At 32.4% G+C, this 18703-nt stretch overlaps 1 protein-coding gene across 1 annotated transcript in view; it reads right to left on the reverse strand.

Moving 5' to 3' along the window:
• The window catches only part of LOC118196806 (uncharacterized), a 405955-nt gene extending 404314 nt beyond the window's left edge, over positions 1-1641 (reverse strand). Inside the window, exon 1 of the mRNA XM_085816152.1 lies at positions 1478-1641. The gene's annotated coding sequence lies outside the window, so the exon portion shown is untranslated. The remainder of the gene's footprint in view (positions 1-1477) is intronic.
• Between the last annotated feature and the right edge of the window lie 17062 nt (positions 1642-18703).

Here is an 18703-nt window from a genome sequence, read left to right on the forward strand (position 1 = left end):
CATTTGCATTAATTAATTACTAAGTAAATTGAAAAGCTTTTAAGATGTTCTGTTTTCTTTCAGTAGAGTGGTGTATTTTAGAGTGTAGTTTAGTATTAAATATATTCGTTTTCAATTTTGTAGATGCGAAATGTGAATGCAGTTTCTATAATATCAGACAAAAATTTCGATCTAACAAATTTCATTGCAGATCTTTTGTAATTTAATAAACGTCTTTAATAAATAAAGTTTGATCAATATACGGATATTTTTGTATAACTATTAAACCCTGAAACTGCCCATTTTTACCATCTTATTTAATTAGGTTAATTTACGCTGCGAACAAAATGTGAAAACGCTGAAAATTGAAAATTTTTGAAATAATCAAAATGTAAAGTTTAGTATATGAATCGAAATATCAAAAATGAAAACAAATATTTAAATGTTGTAACTTTTTTTAATGTAAAAAAGTAATAAAACTTTTGATATGTCAAAAGATCTTCAATTTATACCATACAAATACCAGATTCGAAGAAACATTTACCTAAATCTTTTCTAAAATTATAACAGTATTTCTTGTCCTTACATAATTCGTTAACGAATCGCTTTAACTCATCACAATATGTATATTGTAGTGATTAACGTTATTTTGCATTTTAAATATTAACAGACATTGTATTTTAAATATTGACAGTATTTTAAATATTGACATAATGTACTTAATTCCGTCGATCCAAAAGATTCTTTGTACATTTAAATGTACACTCATTGCGCATAGAAAGTGTCTTTATTACCCACTTAAAGTATAATCGTTGAAGAATATTTGTAACTGTAAAAATAGTAGATAAAGTGAGATTTCTTTAAATAAAAAATTAATAACGCTTTTGGTGTCTCAAAAGAGCTTCAACTTCAGTATTTAGTATTAAAAAAAAAGAAATAAAACCTATTTTTTAACAAAATTTACCTTGATCTTTTCCGTAATCATAATATTTTTTATAGTTGGTCCGTTAACATATAAAAAAAGCATACATAAAAAGTGTTTTTTATTTTTAATATTAAATGCTGACAATCGTTACAGAATGTAAATAAATCTGTCGATCTAAAAGATTTATTCAACATTTCATACACTCAGTGTATGAAAGTGCAATGGAACACGCATACACTCAGTGTACATTAGAAATACTTTCTTGATACACTTAAACTATAGTCGTTGTAGCGGGTATATACTTGTGTCGATCTAAAAGATTCGTTTCGTACTTTTTATTTATCTAATTACAATTAAAAATTTTATTTAAGTATATAATAACTTATAAAATCGTATATCCATTTTATTTCATTAAAAGGATTCTAATAAGAAAAGTAAAGAAAATAATTTCTTAAATTTTCTATGATACATAAAAATTGTCGTTTAGAAAACTAAGTAACTTGACGTATATTTTCAAAAGTGCGGGGAAAAACGCAAAAAAGAATTCTGAAAAACACTCGGAGTCTTACTTACCCCCGGGGTTGGGAGAATTATTGGCTCAGCTGTCGACTCTCACGACGAATAAAATTCTTCCCGAAAAAGAGTGCTCGAACTGCTGAGAGGGATTGTTCCGTGCAGGCGTCCAAATCCGGAAAAGACCGTTCGGTTATTAAGTCCTGCGCTTTGTATTGAGGCAACAGGCTATCTGGACTGTATTCCAGGCTCTTGAGGACTTCGCTCAACATGTATCAGGCACGGGATTGGTCGAAAAGCCGTCACGTGGGCGGAATGAAGGATGCGTGCGCAATTCGCAAGATGCGAGGCTGTTTCATTCATTAAACTCTAATATATTCATGTTTATAACTGTTGGCTGTAGATGTTTATGAAGGAGATCACACCATGTAATAAAATGCAATCGGGAAATGCAATTTGTTCCGAATTACCACTTTATTGATAGTTTTATTTTCTGGTGACACCTGTTGGTCGCGATATTCTTAATATTTAATGCGTAAATATGTTTTCTTTTCTCCGTTTAAGCTACATTTGATCCCAGACTTTCTAACTTAAATGTAATAATACTGTGAATAATGATATGTAAAACTGAAAAGAAAATAAAAGTTTTAGCCACAAGAACCACTTGATATTTAAAAATAAAAGAGTTAAAAAATTCCATCTAATTTTAAACTGTTTTTCGTATTAATCTGAGCCGAATATAAAATAATTTTTGCATTTTTAAGGCCTTGTATAGATTTATTTAAGTTACTTACCAGTTCATTTTGTTTTGAAGCAATCTTGTAGAATCATTAGGTTAATTGGAAGCAGAAAAGATGAAAAATATGCAACCGCTTTCGCCGGGAATCGAACCACGGACCTCTGGAATACCGGCACAGCGTGCTACCGTTACACCACGAAGGCACGCTGGGGAAGTGGGAGAAATTTCTTATAACAATTCCCATTGATCTCGCTTTCAACCCACGCTTTCTTGCCAGAATGTAATGATTTAGCTCGAGTATATTCAAAATGCGATAGAAAAAAGTTAGTATTTAACGGAAGGTTTTTGGAAAGTGATTTTAGAGCGATAGTCTACCTGAAGGCTACGTGTTATCTTTGATTTACTAGGGATTAGATTTCTGTGGCATTGAGTGCTTCTAGCCACTAAGCTGGTTTACGCCGACTTTTACGAGTCAGAGCCTACCTGCGCGTTAAGTTACCTGTCAAAAGCGGTTAGGCTAAATTAGTTCTATTCTAATTTTGGCTTTCGTTAATACAAGTCGGTGCCATCTGTGAGTAATATGTAAATATCTGTAAATAAGACCATAAATGTAAATGAGCTTGTTCCTTAAAAGATTTTTTCGAAGAAAGTTAACTGATTCTTCTAATTATTATAGTTTTTGTTAAATCTAAGAGGACCTGTTAAATATTTGAAACTAATTTAAATGACGAATCATTAGTTAGCTTAAAACATTTTCAGTGTTACGCCGTACAAAATATACAAGTGTCAATTTAAAAATAGAAATAGAAATTAAAGGAATTATAATGAAATATTTAGAAAATGGCAATACAATCGTTGACTGTCTACTTAACAGACCCTTAGAAAAATTATTTATAAAGACCCAAAGAAATTCCTGTATAGTTCAATAATAGACAATGTTTTTATAAAATATTTCTCTAGAAATACTTCTATAAAATTCCATGTGAATTTATTCCAAATGAATGTTTATTTTATATTTTTATACTTATGAAAGCTTTTACAGAACAAAATTCTACAGAAGGTTTTCTTTGCAGAATTAAGCAAAAAATTTATAAATATCTTATAGAATATTATTCTATAGAACTGTGCAGGATTTTCGTCTGTAATCAAGGCAAATTTTTCGTTTCTGATTGGCTTCTGTATGGAAAATAGAAGAGTAAATATAAACACATTTTATAATATTGAATTTAATAATCTTTTATGCTTCTTAGTGCATTTTAATGCGGCTAAAATTTAAGAATTTTTAATGCTGTCTTGTTCCATCTATAGCTTAATACGTTTTAGCTTCTAAACGTATAGAAAACTAGCGGACAAGTCCACCAGATGAGTGGGCTGCGGGCTAAACAGTATATATATATATATATATATATATATATATATATATATAATAAGTTATGTGTACACCTGAAAAGAAAATACATAAAAACCTTTAAAAATGAATTAAATCATTTCATTCTTTCCACGCAACAAGCTATTCGTAAATAACTTTTTGTTGCCAAACAAGGAAACAAAAACTTTTGACACTTTAATAATGACGTCATGATTTAAATTTAGTGCAATAAAGCAACATTTTGCAATAAAATAATTAACGAGCCAATAACGTATCGTATCAATTATCCTAACCAGAAACAAAGAAAAAGTTTCCAACAGCAGCTATTTATTTAAAATGCTGACATTCACGAAATATTTTCGTCAGTGACGTCACATGCAGTGACGTCACATGCAATCGCGTGCTTTCGTTAACGTCAGAATATGACCGTTAATAATAATAATATATTTAATATTTAGCATTGCTAATTTTATTTCATGTTTTTTAAAACTTACAAATTTTTGATTAATAAACTTTACGATTTCAAAGCGAGCAATGGCAACACGTTTCAAAATAAAGCATTTTCATCTCCAGCGCACTGTTACCATTCGAAAAACCGAATGCGAAAATTAGCGTTTTCAGAATTTTAAATTAATATGTACGAAGGTGAGAATGGTCGTAAAGGATTCCCACGAATTTTTTAAATCGGTGGTGCCACTCTATAAGGTATTTCTCCGGGTATAAGGTATTTTCTTCTTGGCATGCCTTCGTGGTGTAGTGGTCACCACGCTCGGCGCGTATTCGAGAGATCAGTGGTTCGAGTCTCGGAGAGGGCATTGCTTATTATCCATCTCTTCTGCTTTCAAAAAATGATTAATGACTCTACAATGACCCCCGAACTAAAGAAAAGAAGGTGGATGATGATTCTCCACCACCAGGATTTGGCGACTGTGTCCCTTAATCCCCAATCGCCTTCCTCGCACAGATTTTTATAGTACAGATTTTGTGCAATATTATTTATATCAGGCAAAAATGAAACGTAAAGTCATAAATTCTTAGTTTCTTAATTTTAGTTAAACTTAAGTATTAGTTAAGATGTATTTACGTTTATTTAAAGATGTTTTAAAATAAAAACAATTCTAAAATGTTTTATTACAAAATAAAACTTACCTATTCCGAAAGTTTTTATTTCATCACCATGTGACAGAGCATAGCGAAATCTAGACAAGAATAAAAATTTCTGTTTAAAAATAAAAATATAATTTAACCCTCAAAGAAAACTTTGTTAAATTTACGATTCTGTTTAAATAATCACGGGCTTCTGTAAGATCTTTCATTGAAACTTAAACAAAGAAAACTTGTTCAGAATTCTTTAGAATTATTTTTCAATTTTCTATACGATAAATTTGATATTTTTAACAGACTAAAAATTGTTCATTCCATACACGTTATACACTGACGGACAATTGCTAAGGACGGATCACAAGCGGCTATATAGCGCGTTGAAAAATAAGTGTGTTTGGTTGTTAAGTGAAATAAAATAATGCCAGGATACCAAGACTTGTTCTGAAATCTCAGAGGCTTTAAAAAGTGTCCAAGGGACAAAATCGCCATATTGTGCTGAATACGTAAAAGTGAAAAAATGCCGTTCGCAGTCATTCTGGCGTAAGATGTCAATTCGGGATATGAAATAATGGCAGGCAATGTAAGATTCCACAACTCGTCTCATACTTTGCACAATATTATCCAAGAACTGTTGAGGTAATTTATCCAATTTCTCTGTCGTGTACAAATGAGGATGTTCTTATTTATTGGAGAACGATGTCGACCAGAAAGACTCCTCCTCAAAGCATTCCAAACATATTCAATGGGATTCAGATCTGGAGGAAGTGCTGGGTATACTAGGGGTTGAATGTCCTTGCTTTGAAGACACTCATATATAGCGACTATTCGATGACATGTTCCGTTGTCTTCCATGAAAACAAATTCCGACAACACCCCGGAACTTCTGAACATGAGGCAGCGGAACATCATTTATGTATCGTCGGCCAGTCATAGTCGTATAGGGCCTTACGACTGTGATAATAGTGCCGGCCCATACCATGATACTACATCTGGGATACCGGTCCTTTCCCGGATATTGTTTGAACGATAAGCAGTACTTCACTCACGTCAGATCAGTTGGCGTCTGTAATCCAGTAACAGATTAAACTTACTCTCATTTAATAATAGTACAAAAACCCTATTCAGTCCAAATGCGATGCTCGCGATACCATTGCAAATAGACCGTACATTGCTGTCTGGCCAATCGAATGCACACAACAGGACGGCGGGTGTATAGTCCTCCTTGTTGCAAACGTCTGGCCGCAGTTTTTTCGGAAGATTCGCTTGCGAACAGCAGCAAGTTATAAGGTATTTCTCCCGCCTTCCTAGCGTGCCTTCGTGGTGTAGTGGTCAGCACACTGAGCCGGTATTTCAGAGGTCCGTGGTTCGATTCCCGGCGAAGGCGATTGCTAATTTTTCATCTCTCCTGCTTCAAAATAACCTAATGCTTTTACAAAGTAACTGATTTACTACCTCAATAGCTGTGCTAGGCCTATTCCTTTTTATCGATAGCACTATGTAGCTATCTTCTACAGGTGTCGCATTGCGAATACGACCTCCTCTGGGACGTTTTCTGCACATTCCACTTTTTATGAAATGATTTCCAAATACTTCTAACAACACTGTGGTTGAATCCGGTCTCCCTAACAACATCTGTTACGTTTCACCTTTCTTCAATGTTGCCAATAATACGGCCACGCATAAATCATGAGTGATGTCGGAATGACATACCGAAAATTGCAAGTTTATCAATTGATTCTTTTCCGTTAAATTTTTGGGGAACGTGTCCGAGGGTCTCTCACCTCTCTTCCCTTACCATCAACCTCTCTAGAGGACTTTCGACTCGCCGCATATTTGTAGAGCCTCCCTTGCCGCACATACACTATGCATTTACAAAAATCCCCTGCCTTTTCCTGGATTCAAACTCGGACTCTTCACAGTCAGGGTCACTAACCACTACCCCGGTTGGGTAGCACATATGAAAATTTATATAATGTATATAAAATCAACTAAGATAACTCTAATATCAAACGCAAATTATAAAAGATTGTGCCGCAGTTCTAATGAATTCTAAATTAATTTTCTTGCTTTATTTTTTAATAAAAAATCATATAAAGACATTTGAATATTTAACAGCTTTATAAAACTAACAAATCTGCCTTTTAAATATGAAAAGAATAAATTACAAAAAAAAAATTCTGAGTGTGATTCCTTTATGCTTAAATTTTAAAATTACCTCCGATATGGATGGAGGGGGGAAGGATGCCTATGCTCTTGCATTTGAGTAAAGATGAGTAGTGTACTGTTTTCTACATCTGAGATATCTTTTTAGAATGCGAGAAATATTCCTTCTATTTTCCAACAATAGACAAAGCAGATTTTTCACGTCTGAAATATGAATGCTAACGAGCACATCTTCATATTCATTTTCCTGACTAAGTTCGTATCAGAGAAACGAGAATTCTCTTTAAGAAAATGAGTTATGACTCATTAAATAAATTTTTGTCCGCAGGATTCCGAATTACAGCACTTAAGAAAACATGAACTTATTTCATGCTTTAACTAAGCTTCGAGGTAAATTATGGTTTAATTAATTTCCAAATGCAAAGTCAAATGTTAGAATGCTGTTAGTGTTGGAAAGCTAAATTATACTTAACCAGGTTTATTTAAACAGTATGTTAGAAATCCCATATAACTGTTTAATACTTGCAGAAAGGTTTATACTAATGAGACTACATCAAGTAGTTATCAAAGAAGCTTTATGGTTGTCCGAAAAAAAGTTTTATTTATCTCCTTTTTTTTATGCTAAAGTAGTTAAGGAACATAATTAACAGCAATATTTGTATTAAGACAATTAATTTCTGCATGACACCTTCGATTCCAAAGGCAGTTAATTAGTTAACTTTCTTATTGCATCTGAGAAGTTTAAAAATATTATTGAGAAGAATGTGAATTAATAATAATGAAGAAGGTGAATAATTAAGGCTGCTTTTGTAAGCCATAATACACTAGAGCAAAATGAAATAATAATTTAAGCTAATATTTAAGCAAAGCACAAAATAAGTTTAAAATAAAAATGCAAATATTGCCTGCAGGCTGCGTTAAATCAGTGATTATATTTAAAATTCACAATTGGAGCAAAGGATTGGTACTTTTTTTTTTTTTTTTTTTTTCAAATTCTAAATTACTACTGAAAAAAGTACCTGATGTGGACATAAGAGGACTTCCTGGTACGGCATATTAAATTATACACATTTTTGCCTGCACTTCATTTTAACTTATTTCCTGATTACATTATAAATACATTTCTCATGCAATCAATTCAATTCTCACTTCGTGGCAAAAAAAAATCACATGAAAATTCAAAACACTTTCATTAAAGATTGTAAAATACAGAAAAACCTGAAACATTAAATATAGTTAAAAACAGTTAAAAAAAAATCAATTTTGAAAATTAAAACTAGAGTTTCTACACAAAAACAAGCGAGTGGGACAGCGGGCGGAAATACACATTTTTCGGTGCACAGAACTAAAAGTGAACTTTTGGTCCCACAGAGTAAAAATGACTCTGAAGTTGTTGCTTAATTCATTTTTCTGCTAAACATTTCAAATGTAAACAAATGATGGCCGCGTTAGGTCTAGTGCTACTTAGAATACACATGCAATAGAACAAACTCTTAAACTGTTGATAATTCTACAACTATTGCATGCAAATTAACTAAAGGCATAAAAACATAACCAGAACATTAGAAGAAATTCATTCAATCACTTTTAAAGCAAAACTTGCTCAGTTTACCAACATATAAGGATAAAAACACAGATCTTGCCGGGTAAGAGAGTGGGTATATATGTATATATGAAGAAGTTTAGTGCGGTCAAATGCAGTAAAAATGGAGGTGCACAACTATGTTCTACAGCAGTCCCATATACAAAATTTTCAACGTTCTACGCTGAATCGTTTTTGAGTAATGCGAGATTCTTACATATGTACGTACGTACAAAGGTCACCAAAAAAATTCCTTCAGAATTCCATTTTAAATCTATTTTACAAGCTGCTTTGATGAACATCGTCCTTTATTTTGTCCCTACGTAGAGATGTCATGCAAAAAAGCGTCTAAATGGATTCGAGAGCGGTAGAAATTTATATTTTCATTGAAGGATGGCACGGAATTTTTTGCAATCGCAGTACTTTCTTTATTTCGCACAAAGAAGTGATAACTAGTAAATAAAACCTGTTCTAAAATCCCTAGACAATCCAACATTGGTAAAAGCAAAGTTCTTACAAAAATTATACAAAAGAACACCCACACAATTGAATGTTTGATTTTCATAGTAGAAAAGGGCAAAAAAATGTCATAAATAAAGCCAAAAGTCTTCTACATGCCATATGCACACAAATTCAAAAATTAATTTTAAATACAAATAATAAATTTCAAGCGATACATATTAATTTAATTCAATATTTACATTCATTAATTCACGCCGTACGGACTGAAGTAAAAAAGACAGTTTAAAAAGTTACGAAATGGAATCCAAAAATTTAAAAAACAACACAGTGCTATTCAAAAACACTAAATGACTGACGAAATATGCAGTGCGTAGGAAGCTAAACAATATTATAATCTTTAATAAGGCAAATAATTTTGCCGGAAACAAAGTCTAAACAGACCCCGTAGTTTTATACTGAGAACATAAATTAAGACAAGTTTGAATAATAAATAAACAATGGTATGCGAAATACATGCTGATTTTTTTATAACAAACGGATTTAACCCTAATATATGTAAATAGTGCTGTAATAGTTAATATTTTGTAGTAATAAATAAAATAAGATCTTAAGGCTGCTTCGTTATTATTAAGTAATAAAACTATCAAAAGAGGATAGTTGTGGTGAAACATGTTTTAACTCAAAAATGTTCCTGCTTCAAGCAGTACAAAATGAAAGATATATTAAAAATGCTGGCTCTATCGCAAAGATTAGATTTTTCTGTAACAGCTCTTTCGCTTTTTTTTAAGTCCTTCCGTGACGAAAAAGAACACTTTGACGATTCTAAGCTACGTATACAGACAGTGTAGGCGTAAGGGAATAAATCTGGATTTTCCATCTTTTATTTATCCTTATTAGTTTTACTCAAAATCCAGCTACTTTCTTATTTTCATCTTTCTGAATAAATCTTTTGATCATGTATCAACTTACAAGCATTTCAGAAAGCTTAAAATTTTCACCCAATATACTTCACTTTCTTAATTGTTAGTGAACTAACAGAAAAAACAAAAATCTGAAAGCTTTGAGATTTCGTATTACGCTCCAAAGAGGCGTTTTTTGAACGTTTTTTGTGTTATCTTTATTTGTTATATATCATGGACTTCGCACTTAAACCATAAATTTCACTTCAACAACAATATCACAAAATAATTTAAAAAGAGCGTATCTTTAAAATTTCCGATACACAGTCTCGCGCGCTGGAGATAATTTTTTTCCGTAGAGTGTTGCCATTGCTCGCTTTGAAATCGTTGAATTTATTAATCAAAAAATTCGTTAAAGTTTTACAAAATATGAAATAGATTATAAAACAAAATCCAAATTCCATATGTGGGCTTCCAGGTGTCAGTGTTCGAGTGGTGGACTATGTTATTCAAAATTTGATGGCTCAAGGTATCGCCGTTTTTTTTTCACGATGCGAGAAACATACATACATTCATATAGATTCTTCATTATACAATTTCTTTAAATACAATACGAAGTGGTAATATTTGTTGGCAACAATCTGAAAACTGATACGCCGTCTGAATGATTCAATGCAAAACGTCGTTTCAAGACTAATACCCCTTTCGTAAATAAAGTCCCTTTTGGAATAAAACGTTTCATCTATACTGATTATTACTTCCTTGTACGAAGTAAAAAGGAAGTATTGTAATCGCGAAAAGTTTCAGGCAGCATATTTCAACGAAAATATCCATTTTGACCGCTATCGAATTCAATTTAACGATGTTTTTGCGTGATATCTGTACGTAAGGACAGAATAAAATACTCTTTTTCTTCAAAAAAATTTTTGAAACTGCTTTAAAATTAATTCTTAAGAGAATTTTTCGTGGCGTCTGTACGAACGTATGTACGTACGTATCTCGCATAACTCAAAAACGAGTAACCTCAGAACGTTGAAATTTTGTATATAGGACTGCTATAATATGTAGATGTGCACCTCGTATTTTGGTTGCAGTCGGCCGCACCATACGTGTATAAATGTATTTATATATATATCCACTCTGTTACCCGGCTCAGTGATCACAGTTTTATTCGTATATGTTTGTAAATTGTACATTTTTTGCTTTAAAAATGATTGAATTATGTTGTTTTTATCTTCCGGTTAAGGATTTTATACCTTTAGTAAATCTCTGTGCAATATTTTTAGAATTATCAGCAATTTTAAAGTTGTTTAATTGCCGCTAAGCGTGTTTTTAGTGGCGGCCATTGATGTTTACATTTTAAACAGGAGACTAGTGGATTTGTTGCCAATCTAGAGAAACTTAGCTTCGCAACAACAAAGATAACGCCTTCATTTATTATTGCGAATTAAATCATGCTTAATTCTTTCTGGAATTTTTTCGAGGAAATAAGTGTTTGAGATTTCCTTCGTGATTTTTTAATATAGATATTTTGAGTTTTTATGTATTTTTGCCTTCTCGCGAAGTGAGAACTGAATTAATTAAATGAGAAATACTCAATCGTCTGTGAAGAACTGTTTCTTTTTTTGTTTTGTTTGCTTAATTTCTTTTATACATCATTCTAGCTTTATTATAATATTTGAATAGAACATGTGGCAACGATTATATAATTCTCTTTTTTAAATGATATAAATTTTGTGCATTATGAGTTATAATATGAACGAAATACATACGTTAACTGTTATATAATTATTGGAGTATATAACAGTTAACTTATATAATTATTAATACTGTTAAGTGAATATAGCTCCAGAGTGTCGCTATGATAAACAAATACTAGAGTGAATTTTAAGGAATGCATTTATTCTACTGTGGTTTATGCGCTGTCGGCGAAGTAGATTTAATTCAATCCAATAAGTTTAAATGAAATGCAAGAAAAAATGCGTATAATTTAATATTCCAATTTAATATTCCAATACAAGGAAGTCATGTGGTGTACACATCAGATTTTTATTAATCATAAAAGAGACTTATTTTATGTAATTCAAAAAAAAAAACTTTATTAAACATTATGCGTAATTGCATGAGAATGTTTAATATCGCAACTTGCATTAACGTTTATAAATTCAGGAAGCAAATATCATAAGCAGTATTCAGAAAGACATTGATTGTAATTGAAAATCGTGATCGCAAATCTCATGAATGTGTGATTAAACTGTGTAGTAATTACTGCGTTAGCATTTATTACTTATTTTATTGGGTGAATATAATATTCATTCTGATGCGCCAGTTCAAATTATGCCAGAAATCATATTTTTGAATTCTTCCCATATTTAGATTAGCTGAGCGTTAAAAGTCGTCTTTAATCAAAAAATATGATTACTTAATATAATTTCATATCTTAGGTCCAACTAATTAACATCATTATTTTAAGCATTGATTTTATTTAATAAAAGACAGAAGTGACTTATGTTGTAATTTACAATTTGGTTAAAATTTCTAACAACGGTACTGTCTCTAAATAAATCGAAAATTTAAAGACCAAAACATTATCGAAAATTCGACGTTATATGAATGCGAATTTAGAGACTTTCGAATGTCCCAATGTGTTCTTGCAGCAGAGAACTAAACAGTGCTAGTTAGTATTCGAAAACATGGAAACGTAATAATACTTTTATCGTGTAAAAATACTTTAAAATGAATAAAACGTGTTAAAACTGCAGCACAGTGTCAGGTAAAATTCTCATTCAACCTCCATTTTATCCACAGTTGGTTGTAAACATGTACATTAAAATATAAAAATATTTTTAAAAATACAAATATTTTTGTTTTGCCATTTTTAAATTCAGTAAAACAATTTCGTTAACGTTGTAGAGTCAATAGGTATTTTTTTGGAAGCAGGAGAGATGAAAAAATGAGCAACTCCCTCGCCGGGAATCGAACCACAACCTCTAATATGCGCGCTCAGCGTGCAGACCACTACACTACGAAGGCATGCTAAGAAGGCGGGAAAAATATCTTACATACTTCCCCTCTTAACGGGCGACTGGGCTTTTTAGCGGATCCAATCGCCAAATTCTGGGGTGTGGAGATTCATCATCCACCACCCTGGTGCCACTGTAGAGACAATAGGTATTTTCGAAAGCAGGAGAGATGAAAAATGAAAATGCCTTCGCCGGCAATCGAACCATGGACCTATGGAATACGCGCACAGCGTGCAGACTACTACACTGCGAAGACATGTTGTTACGAAGACGGGAGAAACACCTTGTAAGGTTATGAAATTTCACTTTCCAGACTTTCCCCAGTCTTTATAATACTTAGGAACATGTTTTACTCGTTGTTAAAAATAAAATATGAAACGTCACGCTGCCTAAGATTAAAAACAAAATTAACCGAGGTATTCAGTTTCAAAATTTACAATTTTCGGCGACATTTTCAACTTATTTTGAGGGGTCTGCTAATGAATAAAAATAATTCCAAGTGGATTTTTATTTCATTCAGTGTCACTCATTAATATGATTATGTAACTTACTAGTGTAACTCTTTGATTCATAACTTTGTTATCATGAATTTGCCGAAGATTTTTACACTATTAATTTGTAAGTTCTCAAACGCTTAAATTAATTATTAATGTTCTCATGTAGGTTTATTATTTTATAATCATATTTTAATAATCATACAGAAGGATTCATTAAACCAGAATTATTTTTAGCCCAAAGGGCGTAAGCCCAGACTGGTTAATAATTTCGTTTTGGCATTTTGCGTCGAAAACTTTAAATGTCCGTTTCACTTTTTAAATTGTTGCCACCAAATGTTATCGCGCTGTGTTATATTTAGAGAAATTAATCTACATATATGTATGTATTATGTATGTATGTTTTGCATATATGTATGTATGTTCTGCATATATGTATGTATGTTCTCGTATTGTGATAAAACGACGATCCTAGAGCGATCAAATTTTGAATAACGTAATCTTCCACCGAATATGGGCATCTGAAAGCCCCAATTTGGAATTTGTTTTATTATCGATTTCATATTTTGTAACGCTTTAACGAATTTTTATTAACAAACTCGACGATTTCAAAGCGAGCAATGGCAACACTGTACGGGGGAAAAAACATTTTTATCTCCAGCTTATTAAACTGCGTATTAGAAATTCTAAAGACGCGCTCATTTTAAAATTATTTTGAGATATCGCTGTTGAATTGAAATTTATGGTTTAAGTGCGAAGAACATGATATTTCATAAATAAAGGTAACACACAAAATGTTAAAAACACGTCTAATGTAAAATCTGAAAGCTTTCGGATTTTTATGCTTATTTTTTTTTATTTAGTATTTTTAAATTATGCAGATAATTTTACCATATGACTATGTATCAATACTGAAGCTTGCCAGTGTTTCGTAGAGCTCGATTTCTTCAAATTTGGTGAATACGATCCTCTTTTTAAAAAAAAAACCGCTTATATTAATTGATACTTTTCACAATAGTTTACATAGATACGAGTATGTTCTTCATTTAATCTGTTAACATTAGTAACCTTTTGCTAAACTGATATTTTATTTGCAAATAGCAACTACCCGTCCAGCCTTCGTCTGGCTCTTAAATGTACCGGAAAAATATTTGAAGGAAACAAACGTTAAATTTTAAACTGCGCAGAATTTTACTCTGCAGAACAATTTCATAAAAAAAAAATGTATTACATATAACAAAATTACAATGAAATAAGCAATATCCGTTAATACAAATATTAAGTATTCTAATAAATAACTTAACCAACTTCCCGTTGCCTTCTCTCAACAAACGTCCAGTATCCGAGAGAAACATTAAATTGAAAAACTGCACAGAATTTTCGCCCTCATTTTCCCAAGTGGCAACGGTGTTGATTTTCAACATTCAACAGTCCGGTATACAATTGAATGAGAAACTGTTGCCATAAACCCCATTTCTAAAAGAATGAAACTATTCAAAATGATGCGATTTCATCAAAAAAGATAAAATATAAACAATGTGATTCGAATTTTGAAAAAATCGCTTCGAGGTGCACTGGCTGTTGTCTAGATGCACCTGTGTACCAAATTTCGTAGCCCTGGGTCTATTATCTTACGCGCAGCACGAACGAAAGGCATATAGACTCTTTCTTTCATTATATGTAGAGATTACTCGCAAATGTAAACATTTCAGTCTTCAATTTGTGTATGACCCCTGAATATGATTTACAATTTCAAAATGAAATATTTAGGTCACTTTTTGTTGTACGGAAGTAACACTTTTTAGTATTTTATTTCTTATAATGAGTATAACACTTTTCTTAATATAAGTATATAGACCCTAGAATCCTAAAAAATTTAGGTTTTATAATTTTTTTTAAAAAAATTAACTTTTTAATTTAAAAATACCAAAACAAATCGTTGCATCATATAAAACATTTCCCTCTAATGAAATCAAAAACCTAATTAGCATGCTAACATGGATTACGAAACCAGTTTAAATAAAGTACTTATGCAGTAAAAATAAAATGCACCTTAGTAAGACCAACAGTGTTGTACGGAAGTGAGAACTGGACAAAGAATAAAGCGGCTGAGGACAGAGTAATGGCATTTAAATGGAATATTTTGCGAAGAACTTTTGGAGCATTAAGTGAAAATGGAGTGTGGAGAATAAGATGTGATTTTGAACGACAACAAAAATTTAGAGAACCAAATATAATTATAGTAAAGCCTCCCAACTGAGATGGCTAAGCCATATATACAGATATGGAGACGAAGACCTAGTGCAGAAACTGACATTCCAAAGGAAAGAGGGAAACAGAAGAAGAAGAAGACTACGGACGAGGTAGTTAGACAATGCAGAAAAGTGATTAAAGAACGTTGGTATCCATAGGTAGAGGACTGTGGCTTTGGATGGGTCAATATGGCAGGCTGTCTGAAGCTGCGTTCAGACGGCGGCATAATGAGCATAGAGGGATAATGATAAAAGCATAAAATATAGTTCCGTTCACACCTGCGAGACGGGTGTTTAAGCTGTGGCCAATGGGAGAAGCTAAATTTTAGCATGCGTGGATGTGTCTACACCTTTCGCGCGCTGTTTTCTAGCTCGATTGATTTCCCGCGCTCGCTCTGCTTGTTTTCGTTATTTTTTGTCGTGGCTTTTTCAGCTCATCACAAATTTTTACTGTTTTAACAGAATGCTCTTTTACCTGCCCTTCTTATAAGCCAAGAGGCAACGGAAGAAGGTAAAAAAAAAGAAAAAGAACGAAAGATAGAGATAATTTTTTGGGAAGACCAATACTTGGTTGGCACATATTTCTGTGCAAAGCAGTATGGAATATTTCTGCATTGTACTGTAGTACTCTATATACTATAAACATGTACTTGCGTATTTATGTATATATAAAACCTTCTTCAATTTTTATATATAATTTCTCTTAGGAGAAACAAGATAATCTAAATATGTTTATTAAGAAAAAAAATCTTGAGGATCAATGACAGATAGCCTGTATATAATATTTTTCCATTTTGCAGGTGTAAAAGCAGTTATATGGAAAACAGTACTTACCATACATTAATTTTTTTCTTAATTTTCAATCAAAAGGAACATGTTTCCTGGCTTAGCACTCCTTATTCACTGTCACTGACGATCACTACAGTTAGTTGGCTGCACTACCAGTATCAATTATCACTAGTACTAGTATCCCACAACTGGTCACCATGACCAGCAACCACAACTAGTACAAATCTATGAAACGTTCACCCAACAATGTATTTTATGCTCAATCATTAAATACATTTTGCTGTGTTGCCAGCTATTTGTATACATCTATTTCTAATAATTTGCATGTATAAGCCGCACCCCTGAATTTAATATGCTTTTCTGAAAAAAGAGGGGTCTACACTCGACTACAGTACATACTAAACACAAACTTTCAGGAATTTTTGCGGATAATTCTTCAAACTGCTATGTTTACATCATATGAGTAATTCAAGTTAAACTCTGCTCTGCTGTGAGATGGCATAGAAGTAAGTTTCATCCACCTCTGTTGTCAGAAGTAATTACTTTTAATGATTTTTCATTTGCTGACAGATTATGACTATTCTTCACTCACTGGCAGACAGGCATATTATAGCACCAAAAAGAGTTTAATTTCAACATATGCTCTCATTTCTATTTACGACCAATATCTCAAACGTAATTTCACATTGACAAATTTTAGGTACCCAAGTCTTCAAATACAACAAAATTATAAACATTCATATCTTACTAATTCAGAAGTCAAACAACAAAAATCAGCGTTAATTTACAAAATTTTCACAGGACTAGTTTCGATGGTTTTACCGAACCATCATCTTCAGCTGCAAAACCGCAAATGAACAAGATAGGAAATAATGTTTAGATAAGATAAGAAAGCCTGGACAAGAATAAGCAAGTGGCGCCATCTGTTGGCGAAACCAGAACTAAAACATAATTTCTCTAAAAGCCGAAGGCAAATTTGGATTGGAATTAGGATCGTTAACTAGAACAGAAAGATTTTTATGAATGTGAAATGCCTCTAGAAAATCCAGTTCTCCAATGGAAGATGTTTTTTGAATAATTTTGGCAGCAGAAAAATTGAAAGTGTGATTTTCGGACCAACAATGTTGAGCAACAGAAGACTTCTGTGTTTCCTTTTTTCTAACATATGCCTCATGTTCTTTGACGCGAAATTTTAAGGCTCTCTTAGTTTAGCCAATGTAAATTAAACCGCACTTGCAAGGAATCCTATAAATACCCCAGGAATTCCTATCCGGAATGGGGTCCTTGAGTATAGAAGTTGGAATTTTATTGATGGGAGAGTAAACAACCCGAAAGTTAAATTTCTGCAAAATATGTGCAACTTTATAGCTAATTGATGGAAAGAAGGGAATGACAACAGAATTTTTATAATCTCCTAAAATAAGAGTGTGGCTTTTAGTGTGTTGAGATGAGAATTTTTTAACTGCTTGATTAATAATGTTGGGTGAAAAGCCCCTGTCAATAGCTATTGCTTTTAAATAATTTAGTTCTTCATCAAGGGCTAGTTTGGAGGAGCAAACTTGAAGAGCACGGAAAACATAGGAATAAAATGAAGCTAACTTTTGTTTAGTCGGATGACATGATTTAAAGTGTGGTGGAAGGCAAACCGACACCCAACATTATTAATCAAGCAGTTAAAAAATTCTCATCTCAACACACTAAAAGCCACACTCTTGTTTTAGGAGATTATAAAAATTCTGTTGTCATTCCTTTCTTTCCATCAATTAGCTATAAAGTTGCACATATTTTGCAGAAATTTAACTCTCGGGTTGTTTACTCTCCCATCAATAAAATTCCAACTTCTATACTCAAGGACCCCATTCCGGATAGGAATTCCTGGGGTATTTATACGATTCCTTGCCAGTGCGGTTTAATTTTCATTGGCCAAACTAAGAGAGCCTTAAAATTTCGCGTCAAAGAACATGAGGCATATGTTAGAAAAAAGGAAACGCAGAAGTCTTCTGTTGCTCAACATTGTTGGTCCGAAAATCACACTTTCAATTTTTCTGCTGCCAAAATTATTCAAAAAACATCTTCCATTGGAGAACTGGATTTTCTAGAGGCATTTCACATTCATAAAAATCTTTCTGTTCTAGTTAACGATCCTAATTCCAATCCAAATTTGCCTTCGGCTTTTAGAGAAATTATGTTTTAGTTCTGGTTTCGCCAACAGATGGCGCCACTTGCTTATTCTTGTCCAGGCTTTCTTATCTTATCTAAACATTATTTCCTAACTTGTTCATTTGCGGTTTTGCAGCTGAAGATGATGGTTCGGTAAAACCATCGAAACTAGTCCTGTGAAAATTTTGTAAATTAACGCTGATTTTTGTTGTTTGACTTCTGAATTAGTATTTATTCGGCGTGTTATTGT

The sequence above is a fragment of the Stegodyphus dumicola genome, chromosome 4 (assembly GCF_044657685.1).
Source record: "Stegodyphus dumicola isolate Sdum_Otavi_A_Nest chromosome 4, ASM4465768v1".
Taxonomy (NCBI): domain Eukaryota; kingdom Metazoa; phylum Arthropoda; class Arachnida; order Araneae; family Eresidae; genus Stegodyphus; species Stegodyphus dumicola.